Raw genomic sequence first — 22208 nt, 5'->3', positions numbered from 1 at the left:
CTTCACATTAGTGGACCCACCTTAGACAAATTAAACTAGAGTGAGGGTGGGGTGGGTATTCCAGGTGATTCTAACGTGGAACCCAGATTGCAAGTCATTGCCCTAGGGCAAGCTTAAGAGGAGGGAATGTTTTTTTCCCCTGTTGTTTCCAGTCTTTCCACAAACCTGATGCAAGGTTTTTTTTTCAGAAAGATATTATGAAATATAGGAAGCTAGGTAGAATTTTAAGTTGTTTCTGTGGTGAAGTGAAACCACAGAGTCAGAGATAAGTGATACTCTCTTGGCAGTGTCCTGGGCAGACATTTGAAATCAAGGCAAGAGCTTACAGTGTACCAGTTCTTTGTGGTTCCAGATATTTCCCTGGTGGTATTCAGTGCCATGGATATGGGGGTGAAGTAAGTGGGTGAAGGCCGTAATCCAGGCTTGGTGACATGGAACAGGTGAGCAAGGGAACCCAAGAGGAAAGGGAAACACAACCTTACTTTGAAGGAAGAGATCTTTTTAATCAAGACATTAAATGAGGGGCATATGAGTGAGAGCAGGTTTCATAGGGAGTAGGCATCACATAGAGTGATGAGGTCAGAGGGAAAGGAAACTTAAGTACTTGTCCTTTGTATGGTGGAGGTGATTGTTATGATAAATAGTAATAGTTGACATTTGGTAAGAGCCTACTGGGTGTCAGATGCTGCTTGTTGCTCTTATTAATTGTGTCATTTAATGATATTGAAGGGGTCAATTTATGAATTAGGTCTTTATGGGGTTTTGGAAGGTTTCCTTTTACCTGTCTTTTTATCACCCCTCTTCCCTCTTATGATATCTTTACTATTCAGAGTGTGATCCATAAATGAGTGAGATTTATAAAACCTGGGCGCTTGTTAGAAAATCAGAACCCCTGCTCTCTCCCCAATTTTATAAATTAAAATCTGCATTTTAACATGACCCTCAGGTGATCTGAAGCAGCTTAAGGTATGAGAAGCTTTACTCTGTTTCGTTCTTAAGTGTGGCAGTGTGCATCCAAATCACCTGAGAGGCTTAAAACAAAAAGAAATACAGGTATCTGGACTTCAGACTTCTGATTTAGAGACTCTGATTTAGCAGTCTGAGATGAGGACTGAGTAGTAGTAATATTGGGGTGAAAAGTCTTATGCTATTCTAATAGATGGCAGAATTGGAACCTCCGCTTTATGTCATGGTATTTACTGTTTGTTTTGTACTTGCCAGACACCAGGCTAAGCTTTTCCTGTGCATTGCTCGGGAAATCTTTACAAGAGCTGTTTGAAGTAGGTGCTACTCATATCACCGTTTTAAAGAGGAGAAACTGAGTCTCAGATAAGTCACGTAACTACCATGAACTAATAAAGTCTCACAGCTTGGATTTCATTCAGATTTGGAGACCTCCAACTCTGAATTCTTAACCACTGTACCATAAAAAGAGCTAGACAGGGGTGGGCCACAGTGGCTCATCAGGCAGAGTTCTTGCCTGCCATGCCAGAGACCCAGGTTCGATTCCCAGTGCCTGCCCATGTAAAAAATAAACAAATAAATAATCAAAAAAGGGCTAGACAGGAGTTAAACAGGCTCAGCTCTATTGCTTACTAGGCATTCAACCATCTGGGCTTCCCCACTGACCTTTAAGTGGGGCTGTGTGTTCTGCCTGTTTTTCATTGTTGTTAGGATTAGATGTGGAGATAGATATGTGAACAGCTTTGTAAATGTTGTAGAATTTACAAATGTAAAATGTTATGGGAGTGTTGTGCCACCATCAGTCTGGGTGTGAGGTCATGCTGCCCCTGGCTTTCAGGAGACCTTCTGTCCCTCCCTACCTACCCCTGAGTTCTCCAGAGGGACCTGGTCTCCTTGATATTGTTGCTCCAGGTTCCACACCTGGGCATCTGCCCTCCCATTCTCCCCTTTCAAATCTTTGTTCTTGGTTCCCTTTCCTTTGTGCAAAGCTTGCTGCTTGATGTCTTATTAGAAAGCAAGCCCATGTTAATCCTGGCAATGGAGTCAATGACTAGCAGTGACTTTTCTACTGGGGGTCTTTTAACTGAAGCCTCTTTGAGCCCTAGGATTTAAACCAAAGTAAGATAATTGATGGGAGAATTTTGGGGAATGTGGCAGGTTAGAGCAGAGGGGTTTTGGATGGAGGCCTTCTGAGAATCTCTGAAGTCCTACTACTAGGACTTCCTTCTGTTTCCCCTGCATGATCCAAATGGTGTCCTTGAAGGAGTTACTTTTTGAGAGACCAGACTGAAGAGAGAATGGAGCAAAGATAACTATGGAGTCCTTAGGGTTTGAAAATAATTAAGGTAACTGGCCAGACATATTCATATGTTCTCAGGATAAACCCAAGGGCAACACATTTATTATTGTGTCTTTTTTTTGAGTTCAGAGTAAGCTTCCAGGAGCATTCTGTTTAAAAAATATTTGATGTAGAAGAGAAGTGACTCCTGAGGAATGATTTGAGGAAGATGAAAATGGATGTAACATACAGTGTCATCCCATTCCAGAGGATATGAAATCTGGCCCAAGAATAAGAAACTCATGTGGCAATTGGGTAGTGATCATCACAATGGAAATAAATCACTGCAAGTCAGAAGTGGAAAGAGGGTGGTGGGTGGCCCTGAAGTTGAATTCCTCAGCTGCTTCGAATGGTTAATCATTGTTGGGCTTGGATTGCTGTAGACCCATCGTACCTCCCCTAACAGGAATATGTCTACATATACCTGTCCAAAAAGTATGCATGCTATAGATGTCCCATGGCAATCTTACTGGTGAGAAAATGCAGACTAGATGAGACCATTTTCATACAATGCTGAAAAAATCCCTGGGAAAATCTGCTCTGGGGCTATGGAAATGGACACCTAGATAGTGTTGATCCAACTAGTCAAGGGAGGATAGCACCACTGTGGGTTTACTAGGGGGTCAGCCGCAAGTGTGTGGAAGAGTCAGTGCATGAATTAATGTTATAGTCAAAGTCCAGCAAGAAGAGCCTCTTAAATTTGGGGTTAGAGTCATTAGTTGTTTTTTTTGTTGTTGTTGCTGCTGTTTTTCAACTTTTTTTATTGTATAGTATAACATACATACAAAGCAAAGAAATAAAAAAGCAATGGTTTTCAAACCACTCTTCTACAAGTAGTTATAGGACTGATCCCAGAATTTGTCATGGGCTACCATACGATCCTTTCAGATTTTTCCTTCTAGCTGCTCCTTGAATATAGGAGGCTAGAAGGCTTAGATTTTTTTTATCATCACAGTTGACTTTTTTTCCTTCTTTCTCTGTGAAAAACAAAACATACATACTAAAAAGTTATACATTTCAAAAACACAGCACCACACTTAGTTGTAGAACATATCTCAGAGTTTGAATGGGTTACAGTTTCACAATTTTAGGTTTTTACTTCTAGTTGCTCTAAAAACAGGAGACTAAGATATCATAATTAATGATTCAGCATTCATATTCATTCATTAAATCTATCTTCTGTATATAACTCCATCACCTTTACTCTTTCCATCCCTCTCTTTAGGGGTTTTGGGCTATGACCATTCTTTTTTCTCTTTCTCTCTCTTTTTTTTTTTTTTTTTTGCATTGGCAGGCACCAGGAAACGAATATGGCCATTCTTAATTTTTCATATTGGAAGGGCCTGTCACTAATATGGGGTAAGGAGATGGAACTGATGTTCTAGAGAGGCTGGGCTAGGTTTCAGGACTTATTTGGACCAGCGACCCATCTGGAGGTTGTAGGTTTCTGGAAAGTTATTCTAGTGTGTGGAATCCTTGTGGAATTTTATATATTGCCCTAGGTGTTCTTTAGGATTGGCTGGAATGGTCCTGGTTGGGGGTTGGCAGGTTATGATAGGTAGCAAGGTCTACCTGAAGCTTGAGTAAGAGCAACCTCCAGAGTAGCCTCTCGACTCTGCTTGAGCTCTCTGCCACTGATACTTTATTAGTTAACACTTTTTACCCCCCTTTTGGTCAGGATGGAATTGTTCATCCCGCGGTGACAGGTCTGGATTCATCCCTGGGAGTCATTTCCCAGAGTCATTGGTTTTTTATTTCACTCACCTACTTATGTCAGAATGCTAATTTTACCTTTTATACCCCTAATTGCCACACTTGAGTCTTCCCCTTCCATCCCTGTGCTGGTTTGAAACTGTTGTGCACCCCTAAAAAGCCATGTTCTTTAATCCTTATTCAGTATTACTGGGTGAGATCTTTTTAATTGTTTCCATGGAGATGTGGCCCACCCAACTGTGGGTGGTACCTTTTGATTAGGTGGTTTCCTTGAAAATGTGTCTTTACCCATTCATGGTGGGGTTGCTTAGTGGATTCCTTTAAGAGGGAACCATTTTGGAAAAAGTTTTAGAGCCCACACAGCAAGAGACCTTTGGAGATGCGAAGTAAATTGTCCCTGGGGAAGCATTATGAAATGGGAAGAGAGAGCTAGTACATGTTGCCATGTGCCTTCCCAGCTAAGAAAGGTGTTCCAGATGGCAGCAGCCTTTCTTGAGTGAAGGTAGCCTTTCATTGGTGCCTTAATTTGGATATTTTCACAGCCTTAGAATTGTAAAATTGCAATTTAGTAAATTCCCTTTTTAAAAGCCTTTCCATTTCTGGTATATTGCATTTTGGAAGCTATAGCAAACTAATACAACCTCCAGCTTCTCATTCTGTGATCACTCTTTTGCTTGGACCTAGCCTTCTGAGGATCTAAACTCAGTTGTAGATATGACCAATTTCCATTTGCTGTTCGACTTCATCCTTTTGCCTCTTGAAAGTTGGGCTGCCTGGTCATTTTTAATAGCAACTGTCAGGGATCTTTCAGCTGTCTTTGGAGAAACCTCCTTCCTTTTTCTGCCAGTTGGTTTCTCTGGTATCTGCATTGACTCCAGTCCTCCCAATTGTTCATACCTGGTTTGGACTCCTCAGACATTTCTGTTTGCTTTTGTAATTCTTGTTATGTTTTTCCCTTAGATCATGACACATTGACAACAAACCTTGAACACTTTGACCAACAAACCTTTTCAGCACATTAAAATGTCATAGGCATACTCTCTAGGGTATCTTTTGTCATTAGTGCTAGCCTAGCACAACAACACATTTACTGTTGAAGAACTGGGGTTCATCTTATAACTGGTATTTCCAAGCCCCATGATAACTGACAGTAGTACTACCAGATCAGTTTACCCTACTAGGCTTTACTTGGGAGCTGCCTTTGCTCTTCCTAGAGCCCCTACCTTTGTTTCTCTCTCTTCTGTTTCCTTGGTGTGAGCCCCTTTTACTCTTTGGTGGGACAGCTGTCCACTCACCCCTGTCCCTTTCACTTAAACCCTTCTGCCTCCTCTCTCTTTCTTCCCCATCCCTGATTCCCAGGAGTGCCTCCACCCCTCCCTTTCCTCCTCTTTTCTGTTCCCCCTCCTCTGTGGCCTTATTAAGGGGAGAAGAGTATTGTCAAACTTCGGTTCGGATTAGCATTTCCTTTAAACAGACATTAATGTGGCAAGCACATAATTGAATGTGTACCTGTCATGTGACAGAATCTTAGTTTTTCGTTAAGGATTACTGATCATTATTCTAAAGCAGTAAGCCTTTCTTACAGCCCTTGGACTAAATAAGCAATGGTTGACTAATTTAGGGTATTTGGAAACTTGTTAAAGAAGTTTCTGTGCTACAGTGTCTCTTAGAAGAAGATAAGCCCCAACTTGTAAAGCAGTGACAGAGCTTCTGATTTAAAACCCCATTGCCCTTTTCATTGAGAGCGTTGCTAAGTCTCACAATTAGTTGAATCTTTGTCTGAAAAAAGAAAAAGAAAAAAAAAAGTTTTTTTTTCTATGTTGCAGACTCCACTGCTCTGTGACCATCTTAAAGATTATGTGATTAACTTAGCTGCAGTGGGTGGCTAATTGGCTAAGCTTTAATCTTCACACCATCAACTTTGTTGAGGATTATAGGAAATAGGAAATTATATAGAGTTTGAGATGGCAGTTTATATCAGGAAGGTTATATTGAACAAGCAGAGCAATTACTAAAATTTGAAGAATAGATGTGATAATGAAATGTCCATATTTTATTAGGATCTGAACTTCTCAATTTAATTGCAGATACTTGCTTTTTCTTTGAGCTACTGAAATAAAGCATTATATTTCCAATTTATATTTCATGTCACCGTTGATAGCTAAAGTGGATAAAAAAAATTGCATTAAATCTTGCTTTAAAAATTCCTCCTTTCCCCCTTTTAAAATCATTGAATGTTTAACGTCAATTTAAGGCCAGGTTTATAAGAAGGATGATTTGTACCTAATAGTACTTAGATTTTCTAAGGAGTCATTAATTTATACTATCTGTCACTTTAAGTTATTAACGCATGACTGAGATACTCTACTAGAAATAGGAAATTACTAAGGTATATATACCTGCACCATAAGCCCACTCATGTGAGATAGTGAATAAACATTATTATTTTGCCCTATTATTTGTGTTCCAGAAATACAATAACTTCCTGACCTCCTGACATGTAAAGGAGCTGGTGAAATCAGTAAAGCTTTGTTTTTTTTCTCTGATTAAATGAACACAGTGATAGCCAAACCAAGGAAGTATTAATTACAGTCAAGGATATTGCAGGTTTTTTGCTAATGAAAACTAAGTAAAGCAGCAAAAACATCCAGTGATAAAGAGAAAACTTTCATTAGATCAGTGTTTATTGAGTTTGTACTATCTGCCAAGCAATAGCACTGGGAATGTGGTGGCAAAAATCCAAAACAATAAAAAGCACGAGGTTTTTACATTCAAGCTGTGTATAGTCTAGTGACAATCACATACCTACATAAAATAAATTCAGGAGAGTATATGTGCAGTGAGAGAGTATCAAGGGGAACTAATTTAGTTAGGGAAGCTGCCTGGTGTAATACTTTTTTTTGTTGTTGTGTTTTTGTTTAATACTTAATTGTATTTCTTTCTTTTTTGCATGTGTGTGTCCTGTTTATCCATACAGATTTTAAACACCTTGGGGGACAGACCAGAGCCTAGCACAGTGCTTAATAAATATTTGCTCAACGAATGAATGTCTTCTTCCTATATATTCCATAATACCTAGCACAGAGTTGTGTATTCAGTAGGCACTCAGCAGATTTTGTTGAAAGGTTGAACGAATAAGGAAGGGATAGGGTACACTCTGGTAACTAAACGAACCTGGGACTCTCAGAGGTTTAACACAGGAAAGCTGTTTTGCCTCCCTCATGTCAGGTCTGGTGGTTGTCCAGGACAGCTCCCCTCAAAGGGTAACTCAGAGATGAGGATGTTTCCACTTAGGACTCTGCTGTGTTGACACCAGGTCTCCACGTCACCATGACAACTGAAGAGCGAGTGGGGAGAACTGACGCCTTACATGCTTTGGCCTGGATGTGGCATCCACACTTCCTGTGACCTTAACTAGTCCCACAGCACAGTGGACTCCTGAGAGATAGAATCTCCCTCTGAGCTCAGGAAGAGGAGAAATGACAATGAATTAGGTGAAACATAGAGCCTTGCCTCTCCCTCTCATTATTTTGTATAGTTTGTTGGAAAGATAAGTAGTTTTGATATAGTCTTGCTACTTTCTTAGCAAAGCTTAGGGTCAGAATTTAATAGAGGCACATGCGGTGAGCTGAGAGGGGGCCCTGGTGGGATTTATTCATCACTTACAATGCCTGTTCTTAAAGAGGTCAGCCAGGAAGGGGAGGGAAATAGCAAGAAAAACAAAAACCACAGCATGCTGAAATAAGTGCAAATGGGCGTGAATGTGAGCAATGTACTGTGAAGACTTAGAAGAGGAGATTGTTTCTGTAGCAGAGGAGGAGGACTAAGAGAAGCACCTGAAGAGAGGAAAAAACAAACCAGCATTTATTAAGTGGATGCCCGGGTTTAGCTCACTGCACTGGGATGGCAGGTAGATGCCCTTCAGGCACAAGTAGCAGATAACACTACTCAAAATGGCTTAAATAAGGAAGCTGTCTCATACTGTAAGATGTTCCAGGTCAGAGAGGCAGGAGGGCTAGTTAGTTCTACAGCCCAGTGATATCACCAAGGATCTAGGTTGTTGCTACCTTTTCCCTTTGCCTTCCTCAACATGTTGGCTTTATCTTTGGACTAGACTCCCCTTCTGGTCTCAGAGTAGCTGTAGCAGTTCCCAGCCATACATACAAACCTAAGAACCCGAGAGGAGGGAGAGTATTTTACATAGGTAATGCATTCATGTGGCTAAAGAATTTAGCAAGCATTTAACAGTATTCAGTGAAAAATCTGTTTTAGTTTCGTAGCTGTTAAAACAAATACCATATGATAGGTTGGCTTAGACAACAGCAATTAATTGGCTCACAGTTTTGAGTCTAGGAGAAGTCCAGAATCAAGGCATCCTCAAGGTGATGCTTTCTTCCCAAAGACTGTGACGTTCTAGGGCTGGCTGCTGGCGGTCCTTGGTCCTTGGCTCTTCTGCCACATGGCAATGCACGTAGCAGCATCTTTTTCCTTTCTCTTCCAGGTCCTGTTGACTTCTAGCTTCTAGCTGCTCCCTGTGGCCTCCTCTCTCCGTGTCCAATTTCTTTTGCTTATAAGAACTTCAGCCATATTGGATTAAGGGCCCACCCTTGTTTGGGTTGAGTGCACCTTACTTAATAATATCTTCAAAGGTCCTGTTTACAAATGAGCCTGTACCCACAGTCCATGAGATCTGAACATGATTTTTGTGGGAACATGATTCAGTTTCCAACAGTCTCTTTCCACTGCATCCCCTACTCTCAAATAAGTAATCACTACTAATAATTTCTGGTATATCCTTCCAGGAGTCCCTTAAGCATATACCAGCAAATAAGAATATATTTTCTAATTTCCCTCCATGTTTTCCACAAATGGTAGCATGTTGTACACAACTTACTTTTTTTTCACTAATCACATATCTTGGAGGTGTTCCCAAACCAACATATAAGGTTTTGTCATTAGTTTTTATAGCCTTATAATATTTCATTGTATGTATGTGCCATAAGGTATTTAAGTAGTCAAGTATTGATAGGCGTGAGTATGTTTCCAATCCTTTTAAATTACAAAAACATAGCTGTGAGTAACATTATATGTAAGAAATTTCACCTTTGTGAAAGTGTATCTCTAGATGAATTTTTAGAAGTAGGATGCCTGGGTCAAAGGCTTTATGCATTTGTAATTTTGATAGCATTTGGCAGTTTGCCTTCCAGGGAGGGAGAACCAATTCATACTTGCACTAACAAATTGTATGAGTGCCTGTTTCCATATAATCTTCTCCAAAGAGAGTGTTATTAAACTTTTGTATCTGACTCCAATCTGATATATAAAGATAGTTTTATATCTTAGTGGAGATTTATATAGTTACTGTAGTTATGGTTTAGCCAAGGTAGTAAAGGAATTCTCCTGTGCTCTTTTTAATAATACATTCATGGTTTTATTTTATAACTACTGAATATTTGATGTATTTGGAATTTAATTTGGTGAAAAGTATGGATACCCCTACTCCACTACCACCTTTTTTGAATTTTGCTAACCACTTTTTATTGACTAGTCAATGTCCTCGAAGTAAATCTGAGGTACTGTCTTTACCATATGATTCATTCCCATATGGATTTGGGTCTATTTCCAAATTCTGTTGGTCTCTGTCTACTCATGTGCTATTACCTGACTATTTTAAGTATTGAGGCATTATCATAAATTTTAGTATGTGATAGGGCAATCTCTCATTGCACTTCTTTTTTGAGAATTTGTTTATTTTTTACGTGAACTCGAATCAGCTAATTTAATTCTGAAAAAGGAGGAAACAACTTTTTTAAAAATTGGATTATATTAAATTTCAAAATTCTTTATGATATTGAATCTTTATATATAAGGACATGGCATGTTTTTCCATTCATTTAAGCCATTGCTCAGCTCTTTTTGGCACTATTTTCTTCAAATAAGTTCCACACATTTCTGGATCTCTCATTGTTTTAAATTCGGTTTTTACAATTTCTATCATACTTTCTGATCTTTCTATGAAAGCTGTTTTGTCTGTTTATTAGTAATGTGCTCCCTTTCTAAATCCTTTTTATTGTTTTTAGTAGGTTTTCTGACGTTTCTCTTGTGTTTTCCAGTTACTGGTTTTTTAAGAGCTGGGAGACACTTCCTGAAAGCTTCTCGGTAGACTTTGGCTCATACCTCCTAGGCTGAGATTATATCACATGACAACGTGTAAAAAGAAAAATTGGGAGAGGGGAATGGGTTTGCTCAGATTGCGGTGGTATTCAGGATGTGTCTCTGAACCGAAGGTGAGGCTAGGATCATTTTCCCTGAGTCCTTGAAACTTGAACAAAATTGAGGCTCATAACAAGAGAGGAGAAACTTGAGGTTCTATAGGCAAATGGTAGCAGCTGCATCAACTCTCCCCGAAAAGTCCCTTCATGTAGAAGTTTCTTCTGGCAACAGAGACTCAAGGTTCTTCAAGTCTGCGACCTCATTAAGAATCTTCATCTCCAGCCACCTTGTCGCAGCACCTGAAACAGTTTCCTTTCTTGTTACTGAAATCCCCACAAGTGGTAGGTCCTTTTGGGTTTTTTTATTTTGGTGCAAGTACAACCTAGATAGTTATTTTAAATCTCCATCTTACTTTTAAGAAGCTGGAAAATTCACACCTACCAAATATCTGTCCGATGAGGTTTGGGAGAAGTGCTTTGGATATGCAACCTAGTTTCACAAGGGACACATTTGTACTGTTTCTTGGCATTGATTTCTTCTGCAGGCAGATGTTCTTGTACCTTTTCTGTTAATTGTTAAATTCCGGTTCCGAATCTTGCCTCCACATTCTGGGGCATGTGACAGGAATTTAACATGACAGCTGGAGGGGGTATTTCAAATAGGGATGACCTGAAGAATCTGGAATGTTGCCTTAGCACCTTTTTTTTTTTTTCCCCTCTATTAACTACTGGTCTGATACTAGCCATGATATGTCTGGATGGGAGAGAAGGGAGGAACTGAATATATCCTATGACAAAGTATTTTTTATGATGCCTCTTGATGGAAGAAGCAGTTTGTTTTGATATTGTTAGGCCAACTTGTTCGTGGAAAGACTATACTTTATTACATTTCGTATTGTTATAACTGCATGTCTTTTCCTCCCAGAGGTAGCCACTTTTAAGAGATTTTTGAGTCTCTTCTAGATAGATTCTATACATATACAAGGATACATACACACCCCTCCAATCTGCTTTTTCTATATATACATTTTTAACAAATTATAGTATAGCATGTATTCTGCTGTACTATGTATTATCTTTTTTGCTTAACAGTACATCTTGGAGATTATGAAGTAGAATATTTTAAAATAGTGCTCTTAAATAGCTTGAAACTATCTCAGAATATGTCACTATACCTATTAAGTTTTTAGGTTATGTGTGTACTCATGAGACTGATTATTGCTTGAAAGGATCTCTGGAATACAAGCTTTTACCTCCATGGGATAAGAAAGGAAGCTCGATAAGTAGCCTGACTTCTAAGTAGAGACGAATTGTAAAGAAAGATTGTCTGTATTGATGATTAGTCAAGCAAGTAAAACCAGAGACCCTGAGATATAAATAAATATCAGTTGTTGCTGCTCAAAGTCACTGATCAAGTCAGTGAAGGCATGCAGTTATTACAGTGTGAAATATAATACAGTGTAGTCTTTCCATAAACACGTTATCCCAGCGACTTGATAGTTTCTCTCCTCAGAATGTTTTAAAAGCTGAGCAGCAAAGAAATATCAAGTGAAAAAAAAAACAACAACTATTTACAGTTGCATTTAAAAAACATGAAATATTTAGGAATAAGTCTAATGAAAAATGCTTGAGACTTCTATGCTATTTTTAGAATAAAATATTCTGTAGCATGTTTTTTTTTTGACATTTGTTCCCCCTATTATTTATTTATTTTTAATCCATATGTTTTACTCATCTGTCCGTAAGATAGATAAAAGAAGCATCAGACACAAGGTTTTCACAATCATACAGTCACATTGCGAAGCTATATCACTATACAGTCATCCTCAAGAAACATGATATAGCATGTTTTAAAACTATAAAGTAGGCAAGTGAAATTAAAGGGGGGAAAAAACACTCACTAAATAATGGGATATTTAATGTTCCGAAATGGGGACACTCAATATTATAAAGATACCAGTTCCTCAAAATTGATGGGTAGATTCAGAGCAAGCCCATTTAATGTCCCTTGCAGGTGTTTTGTTTATTTTTGTTTTTGTTTTGTTTCTCGAGAAGCTGATTCCAAGATTTACATGGCAATGCAAAGAGCCAAAGCCATCTTGAAGGACCAAAAGCTGGAGGACTTATTTAGTAAATAAGATAACAAGACTTAGCATGACACTGCCTTGCAGTGCAGGCACAGGGATAGGCAGACGAGTGGGACAAAATGAGAGTCTAGAAATAGTCCCTCACATATGTAGTCACCTGATATATGACAAAGGTGACACTACAGAGTGGCAGAGAAAAGAAGGCCTTTTCAATAAATAGTGACAGATTGACTGGGTAGCCATATGGAAAAAAAAATTCTGACCTCTGCTGCCAGCTTGCATAAAAATCAAATCTAAATGCATTGTAGATATAAATGTGAAAGGTGAAATAAGAGAGCTTTTGGAAGACAACACAGAATATCTTTCTGACCTTGAGATAGGCAAGGATTTCTTAAATGGAACACAAAAAGCACTGAACATAGAGGAAACTGATAAATTGGACTACAGTAAACTTCCGTGTATCAAAAGATACCACAATGCAGTAAAAAGACAAGCTGCAGAATGGTAGTCTGTATCTGCAGTGTCTGTATCCAATACAGGAGTTGTATCCAGAATATATAAAGAATTCCTACAGATCAACAACAAACAGGCAGTCAATCTGTTAGAAAAAAATAGGCAGAAGACTTTTAAGCATGTCCACAAAAGACAATACGCAAATGGCTCATAAGCATGTGAAGAGGGGTTCAATTTTACTAGTCACCAGGAAAATGCAAACTAAAGCCACGATGTCAATACCATTATACCTACCAGAATGGTTAAATGGACAGACGTGCCCAGTGTTGCTAGGACACAGAGCCGCTGGAATTCTTATGCAATACTGGTGGAAGTGTAAATTGTGCAACCATTTTGGAATACTGTGTGGCTGTATCCACTAAAATTGAACTGTGCAAAAGATCTGTTTAGAATGTTTGGATGAATTTCCAAACATAATGTTGAGTGAAATAAACCAGCCATGAGAGTATGATTCATATAAAGTTGAAACTTATTTAGAATGTTAAAAGCCACGAGAGTGGTTCCCTTAGGGGCAGTAGTGATTAGAAAAGGGCATGAGATGCCTGGGGTACTGATGATGCTATTTCTGGTTCCGGGGAGTGGTATGTTCACTTAGTGAATTATCTTTGAACTGTGGCATTCATGATTTTTCTGTTTCCATGTTTTATTTGGATTTTAAAATATATATAAACCTATACTTAAACACATGGGTTTAAATGTGAATTAACATATACTCACTCAAAGAGCTGTGCCCCAAACAGACCACAAGATGGGGGTGTAACTCTGTAGAAGAAGAGAATTTTACCCAAAACTTCCAGCCTCTAGATTTTGAAAAGTACAGAATTTTTCTTTCTTGAACTTGAGGACAGAATGTTCAGATTATTATTGCTTACCAACTTTATTTATTTGCATGGGCAGGCACCGGGAATTGAACCTGGGTCTCCAGCATGGCAGGCGAGAATTCTGCCACTGAGCCATTGCCCTGCTAATTTTCTAAAAATCTTCTATCCTTCTTGTTAATTTCTCCCTTTTCATCTGTATAAGTGGAGACCTGTTTACCATTTTTACACTTCCTCCTTAGTGACGCTTTGTAGATTTTTATTCTATTTCCAGTGTTTCTTTGGTTATTTTTGTTGCTCCCTGTTTCTCTCATCTTCCTTTCTTATGTTTTCCTCTCATGTATTTCTCTTCTGTTGCTCTTTCCCCGTGGAAATATGTTTGTTTTTGGTATTTCTTGATTTTAGTTTTTGTTTCCTATTTTTAATTTTAAAAGGATCGTTTCAATTATTCTTTCTAATAGCATCCACTTGAGTTGTCTTTACTTACATGGGTCTTTGTTCCCCTATTATGTTCTCCTTTCCCTGGTTCCCCCCAACAAGGGACAGTGAGTATTCTTTAATTGGATTTAAAATAAATTGTCAACATGATACATGCTCATCATGACAAGTCAAATCATATTGAAATCTAACCCAAAAGTTAATACTCTTCCTTCCCATCCCTCCAGTTCCATTTTCCTAAGGTTATGTTTGGAACATTTCTTTCCTACTTTTATCTGTGCCATACAAATATTTATAAATATTTATATAATATGATTTTCCTTTCCTATTTTTTATGAAAACATAAAATGTGTATGTACTATACATACATATTATTATGTAATTTAATATTAAACTTGGATGTTCATCCAGATCAGTAGGTGTTCTAGTTTGTAAGCTGCTGGAATGTAATATACCAGAAACAGAATGGCTTTTAAAAGGGAAATTTAATGAGTTGCTAGTTTACAGTTCTAAGGCCAAGAAAATGCCCCAATTAAAACAAGTCCATAGAAATGTCCAATCTAAGACATCCAGGGAAAGATACCTTGGTTCAAGAAGGCCGATGAAGTTCAGGGTTTCTCTCTCAAGTGAGAAGGCATATGGTGAACACAGTCAGGGCTTCTCTCTCGGCTGGAAGGGCACATGGTGAATATGGCATCATCTGCTAGCTTTTTCTCCTGGCTTCCGGTTTCATGAAGCTCCCCGGGAGGCATTTTCCTTCTTCTTCTCCAAAGGTCACTGGCTGGTGGACTCTCTGCTTCTTGGTGCTGCAGCATTCTCTGCTCTCTCTGAATCTCTTTCTCCAAAATGTTTCCTCTTTTACAGGACTCCAGTAAACCAGTCAAGACCCACTCAAATGGGTGGAGACATGTCATCCCCTAATCCAGTTTAACAACCATTTTTGACTAAATCACATCAGCCAGGGAGATGAGCTCATTACAGTTTCAAATATACAGTATTGAATAGGGATTATTCTACCTTTATGAAATGGGATTTATATCAAAACATGGCTTTTCTTAGGAGGCATACTTCCTTTCAAACCAGCATAGTAGGTCTGAGAAATTCTTTTTAAAAGCTACATAATCCCACAGTATGAATATGCAATCATTTTTTTCAACCACTCATTTGATGGCTATCAGGGTTGTTTTTATTTAGTTTTTTGCCTTTAAAAATAATGCCACAGTAAATATCCATAAGGACTATGGCTTCTATTTCTGTAGAATCGTCCCAAAAGTGGGGTAACTGGGATAAAGGGTATCAGTGTTCACAATTTAACAGATACTGCTACATCTATTTATTAAAAGTTGAAGAGCTGTACAGTCTCTCTTGCAGTAGATTGGGGAGCCCATTTCTCTACATCTTACTTATCAGTGGATATTACAGAACTCATTGGGTTTTAGTGATCTGAGGTGTGAAAAACGGTATCTTATTTTTAATTGTAGTCCTTAATTACTAGTATAGTTGTTTCTTTTGTTAGGAAAATAAAACCTTCTCTACCCTTGCATGCATTAATTCTAAATTATAAAAATCATTTGGGGATTGAAATAAGAGGAAAATTTCCGTCTATGAATAAGCAGGAAGAAGAAAGAGGAGTCACCTATATAAACGTATATTAATACTGCTAGGGCTAGTATTAACATGCATTCAAGCAGCACGTTGCTACTTCATGTTTGTAATCAGTGGAAGGGACAAAGGATTTTGTGTTAGAGGACCTGGGTTTGGATTTTGATTCTACTTCAGTTTCTGTACAATGAAGATAATCATGACCCCTCAAAATGTTGTAAAGTTCAAATGAAATACATATATGGGAAGGCACTTTGTAGCCTGGAAAGTGTTATATCATCATGGCTGAGCTACGGCAGAGGGGTATACACAGTTTGCATGCCGTTTGGGAAGGCTGTTCCATCTTTCACAAAGCAATTGGATAGCGGTCATGAAACTTTATAATTAAATATTAAATTGTGCGATATGGGCCATAAATGATCCAAGAGATTAGAAAAGGGAGAGATTAGTATATGCTGGAGGAGGCTGAGAAGACCCTAGAAGAAATGAGACTTGAGATAACCCTTATAGAGTGAGTTGAATTTGTACACATGCATTTTCTCTCTTGTGTACTTTCTCTAATCCTACTCTTTCTAGACCAATAATTTCCATAGCAGCCTGGAATAAGGGGAAAAGCAGTAGAGTTGAGACAAAGATGGGAATCATTAGATATGTCAAAATGCATTTAGTTAACCTCAGCTGGACTTTCGTGGGATTTACTATTTAGCTGTGTTGTCTTGTGAAGAACAAGGTGAAAGAAGTAGAACCACGTAATTGGAAATTGTGTCACGAAGGCATGGCTGGAGAAACAGAAGCGTCCTCATATTAAGTAAACATACTGTTGACTTCTGGCCATTGTATGTCTGTACGTGTTTTCAATAGTCCATTGCATAATAAAGTAGGAAGCTGCTTGTAATAAGTGATGATATTGGATTTCTTTAATATGTAGTTTGTAGTGGAATTTTAACTGCTCACCAGTAGATGGCTCTCAGTCACCATAAGTACGGGAGAGCAGCCTTTGAACTTGGCTAATGCATTTCTTGGAATTTTTATGTTTTTGTATATCATCCCTTCCTGCCCCTCTTCTACTTTTAAGGTACCGTGACAACCAAACACTTAAGGAAAAGAGCTGTTCCTTTATATATATATTTTTAAGCTACTTTATTCACACATCATGCAATCCATCCAATATGTCCTTTTGATTTTTTTGCACACTGAAAACCCAATATTTATTTACAATGTTCTCAAATTTAAAAAAAAGTAAAAATAAAAGGTAACATGACTGTAAAACAAAACAAACAACAAAAACTTAATTATTTTAAAATTGAGAAGACTTGGGTTGCAGGGGTGGTGCGACAGTGGCTCAGTGGCAGAATTCTCTCCTGCCATGCTGGAGACTTGGGTTTGATTCCTAGTACCTGCCCATATAAAAAAAAAAAGAAAAAAAAGAAGGTGAGCAGACTTGATTCTCTTAAATAATCAAGGACCTGATAAAGTCAACATAAAGTACAGGAAATTATTCTGATAAAACATAGAATCTCTGCCTTCCAGGCCAATTGCTCACAAGGTATAGAAAAACTTTTATAGTCTCTTAATTAGAGCAAACGAATAATTCAAGAAAAATTTGTAATTTTAATGGAACATAAACCAATTCTACTTTTGTAAATGCATTAACTTTTTTGAGGGGTGTATGGACCTAGAATCAAACCTGGGTCTCCCGCATGGAATGCAAGCATTCTACCACTGAACCACCCGTGTACCTTCCTTTTGATTTTATTTGCTTGATTTTAGATTGCCTGGATGGCTCTCTCAGAAATAGTGTTGAATTTCTGAAGTTTAGGAAGGAAGCCGAAATAATGACTTCTGATGTTCTTTCCCACCCTACGTTTCTGTTTTTCTGTGAATTGTTTTTTAATGTTTTAATATTTATTTATTTATTTTAGTAGAGAAGTTGTAGGTTTACAGAAGAATCATCCATGAAATACAGGCTTCCCATAGAACACCCTTTTGTTAACTCTTTGTATTGGTGTGGTACATTTGTTGCAATTCATGAAAGGACACTTTTGTCATCTTATTATTAAGGCTTTCATTTAATGTTAAAGCCTTTTATTGGTAAATGTGCCCGCCATCAAATAGGAAGAAAATAATGGGTTTGGCTTAAAATTTGAAAAATAGTTTTATTACAGTAGATTTTAAAGTTGATGAAAATTTCCTTGGATATATAAGTATGATATTTTCATTGTTTGAGTTCTTAGATTTGTTCTTGACTAACACTCAAAGATTATTTATACAATTTAACACAAAAAATTTTTTTTGAGTGTTGATTTTGTAAAAGCACACTGTTAGGAATTTATTGTCCCTAGAGTGTCAGCTCCATAAGATCTGGCTTTTACCTCCCCTTTGTTTACTCCCACGCCCCTGGGTTGATGCCCACACATAGAAGATCCTCAGTAAGCATTTGTGGGATGGATGGGAGTGGGGGATACAAAAAAGAATAAGACAGAGTATTGTACTTTAAAAAGTTAACAGTCCACATTTTGAGTGAATGTGTTATATATGTATAACCTGGTATTTAGAGATAATCGTTGAGCATCAGGTCAGGATTAAGGTAATTTAGAATACAGGGGTAAGGAACACACTGTGTTTTAGAACTTTACCTACTCTCTGAGACCAAAGGAAGAAAGATTTATTTTGTCCAGAACCTAAATTTTTCTGTAGCACATATTCTAACTCAACCTGTCTGGTTAGATCATTTAAACAATCCAAACATAGGGAGCCCAGAATAAGAATGAGGGCCTTTAATCCTGTATAGCTTAATGTAATGCCTGGATACATCCCAGAATATATTAAGCAGATAATAAAAAAATATTGGCAAAGTCCCTTGAGGGATGGGAGAAAAACTTTATCACTGGGGAAACCCCTAATACTGTGTCAAACATTAGGGGCACCCAAATCAATAGGCCAAACCCTTGATCTTGAGGCTTGCTCTTGTGAAGCTTACTTCTGTAGCAGAGACTCTTAGCCTACCTATAGGTATGTCTAAAAGTTACTTCTGGAGGAATTCTTTTGTTGCTCATATGGGATCTCTCTCTCTCTCTCTAAGTCTAACTCTATTAGTGAAATCGTTGCCCTCCCCCCTACATGGGACATGGCATGCAGGTGTGCAAGTCTCCTTGGAGGAGTGGAAGATGATTCCCAGGGATGAGCCTGGCCCTGGCACTGTGGGATCAACGATGCCATCCTGACCAAAACAGGGAAAAGAGTAAAACGAGGTATCAGTGGCTGAGAGAGTTCAAGTAGAGTCGAAAGGCTACTCTGGAGGCTACTCTTACGCAAGCTACAGTTAGACATTACTATGTATCGTAGTTTGCCAAACCCAAACCATTCCTGCCAACCATATAGAACACACCTAAGGCTTTATATGAGATTCCACAAAGGTTCCATGCACTAGGGTAACTTTCCAGAAACCTAACAGCCTCCAGATTGGCTCATAGGACAAATGGGTCCTGATATGCAGAGGGGCCAGCCTCTCTAGAACATCAACTAATTCCATCCCCCTTTCCCTTATTATCGACAGCTCTTTCCAACATGAAAAAAATTAGAATGGGCATAGCCCAAATACCTTTAAAGATTGGGAGAAAGATCGAAAGTGATGGTGGAGTTATACAGAGAAGATAGGATTTAACAAATGAGTATGATTGCTGAATCATTATCTTGATATTTCTTTTAGTCTCCAGTGTCTTGGAGCAGTTAGTAAAAACCTGGCATTGTGGAATCATGACCCATGTCAAACTCTGAAATCTGTTTTACAACTAATTGTTGTGGTACTCTTTGAAATTTATTGCTTTTTTGTAAATACATTATTTTTTAATTAATTGATTTATTAATTAAAAAGATTTAACAATAAACAAACAAACATTGACACATGATCATTCCGTTCTACATATATAATCAGTAATTCACAATATCATTGCGTAGTTGCATATTCATCATTTCTTAGAACATTTGCATCAATACAGAAAAAGAAATAAAAAGACAACAGAAAAAGAAATAAAACGAAAATCCACAGAAAAAAAAAGATTATACATACCATACCCCTTACCCCTCGCTTTCATTGATCACTAGCATTTCAAACTAAATTTATTTTTCCCCCCATTATTTATTTTTATTCCATATGTTCTACTTGTCTGTTGACAAGGTAGATAAAAGAAGCATCAGGCACAAGGTTTTCATAATCACACAGTCACATTATGAAAGCTATATCATTATTCAATCATCATCAAGAAACATGTCTACTAGAATATAGCTCTACATTTTCAGGCAGTTCCCTCCAGCCTCTCCATTACATCTTGAATAACAAGGTGATATCTACTTAATGCATAGGAATAACCTCCAGGATAACCTCTCGACTCTGGAATCTCTCAGCTATTGATCTTTGTCTCATTTCACTCTTCCCCCCTTTGGTCGAGAAACATTTCTCAATCCCTTGATGCTGAGTCTCAGCTCATTCTAGGATTTCTGTCCCACGTTGCCAGGAAGGTCCACACCCCTGGGAGTCATGTCCCACATAGACGGGGAGGGTGGTGAGTTTGCTTGTTGTGTTGACTGGAGAGAGAGGCCACATCTGAGCAACAAAAGAGCCTCTCCTGGGGGTGACTCTTAGGAATAAATTTTAAGTACGCTTGACCTATCCTTTGTGGTGTTAAGTTTCATATGAACAAACCCCAAGACTGGGGGATCAGCCTATAGCTTTTTGGTTGTCCACACTGCTTGTAAGAATATCAAGAATTCAACTTGGGGAAGTTGAATTTCTCCCCATTCTCACCATTCCCCAAGGGGACTTTGCAAAGACATTTCCACTCACTGATCCAATCACTCTGGGATTTATCGGGGCATCACTCTGGACAAACCAGCAAAATCTCATATCCTGCCCAAGATTCCAAGTACTTATGGTGTTCGATCAAGCTATCTACATGAGTTATATTAGGAAATGCACTAGTAAAAATACACGTTTTGTACCAAATAAACATTTTTTGCTTTAGTCTCACACATAAGTTGAAAATTTAAAATATTAATTACCATCTATTTTCAGCACCCTGCAATAATGATATTCTTTTCTTCCTCATGCAAAAACATTTTTAAAATTTGTATATTTAGTCACTATTATTATATACTCTAGGCACTCCTGGATTATACCATCTCAATCTTTATCGTCTATCTTTCTTTCTGATTTCATTTATGCCCCCAGCCCTCCTTCCTCTATCATTCTCACATGCAGCTTCATTTAGTGTTTTAACATATTGTATTACAGTTAAGTAGTATTGTGCTGTCCCTTTCTGAGTTTTAATATTCATTCCTGTTGCACAATCTGTATCCCTTCAGCTCCAATTACCCCAATATCTTACCCTTTTCCTATCTCCTGATGGTCTCTGTTACCAACGCAATATTCCAAGTTTATTCACACATGTCAGTTCATATCAGTGAGACCATACAATATTTGTCCTTTTGTTTTTGGCTAATCTCACTCAGTATGATGTCCTCAAGGTCCATCCATGTTGTTACATACTTCATAACTTTATTCTGTCTTACAGCTGCATAATATTCCATCGTATATGTATACCATAGTTTGTTTAGCCACTCATCTGTTGATGGACATTTTGGCTGTTTCCATCTCTTTGCAATTGTAGATAATGCTGCTATAAACATTGGTGTGCAAATATCCGTTTGTGTCTTTGCATTTGTGTCCTTTGAGTAGATACCTAGCAATGGTATTATTGGGTCTTATGGCAATTCTGTATTCAGTTTTTTGAGGAACCGCCAAACTGCCTTCCACAGCAGTTGCACCATTTGACATTCCCACGAACAGTGAATAAATGTGCCTTTTCTCTACTTCCTCTCCAGCACTTGTCATTTTCGGTTTTATTGTTAATGGCCATTCTGGTGGGTGTGGGATGAAATCTCATTGTGATTCTGATTTGCATTTCTCTAATGGCCAGGGAGGTTGAGTATCTCTTTATTATGTGCCTTTTGGCCATTTGTATTTCCTCCTCTTCTTTTTTTTTTTTAACGTGGGCAGGTACTGGGAATCGAACCCAGGTCCTCTGGCATGGCAGGCGAGCATTCTTGCCTGCTGAGACACCGTGGCCTGCCCTGTATTTCCTCTTCTGAGAAGTGTCTGTTCAAGTCTTTCTCCCATTTTGTAATTAGATTGGCTGTCTTTTCGTTGTTGAGTTGAACAGTCTCTTTATAAATTCTGGATACTAGACCTTTATCTGATATGTCGTTTCCAAACATTGTCTCCCATTGTGTAGGCTGTCTTTTTACTTTCTTGATGAAGTTCTTTGACGCGCAAAAGTGTTTAATTTTGAGGAGTTCCCATTTCTTTCTTTCTTTCTTCAGTGCTCTTGCTTTGGGTGAAAGGTCTATAAAACCACCTCCAAGTATAAGATTTATAAGATATTCCCCTACATTTTCTTTTAACTGTTTTATGGTCTTAGACCTAATGTTTAAGTCTTTGATCCATTTTGAGTTAACTTTTGTATAG

General features: G+C 38.1%; 1 protein-coding gene across 3 annotated transcripts in view; it reads left to right on the top strand.

The window, feature by feature from the left end:
* Positions 1-22208, top strand: part of STX8 (syntaxin 8) — a 302127-nt gene that overhangs the window by 29413 nt on the left and 250506 nt on the right. The window lies entirely within an intron of this gene.

This window comes from Tamandua tetradactyla, chromosome 6, assembly GCF_023851605.1.
Source record: "Tamandua tetradactyla isolate mTamTet1 chromosome 6, mTamTet1.pri, whole genome shotgun sequence".
Lineage (NCBI taxonomy): Eukaryota > Metazoa > Chordata > Mammalia > Pilosa > Myrmecophagidae > Tamandua > Tamandua tetradactyla.
The sequence above is the reverse complement of the archived record's forward strand: the minus strand, read 5'-3'. Positions and strand labels throughout refer to the sequence as shown.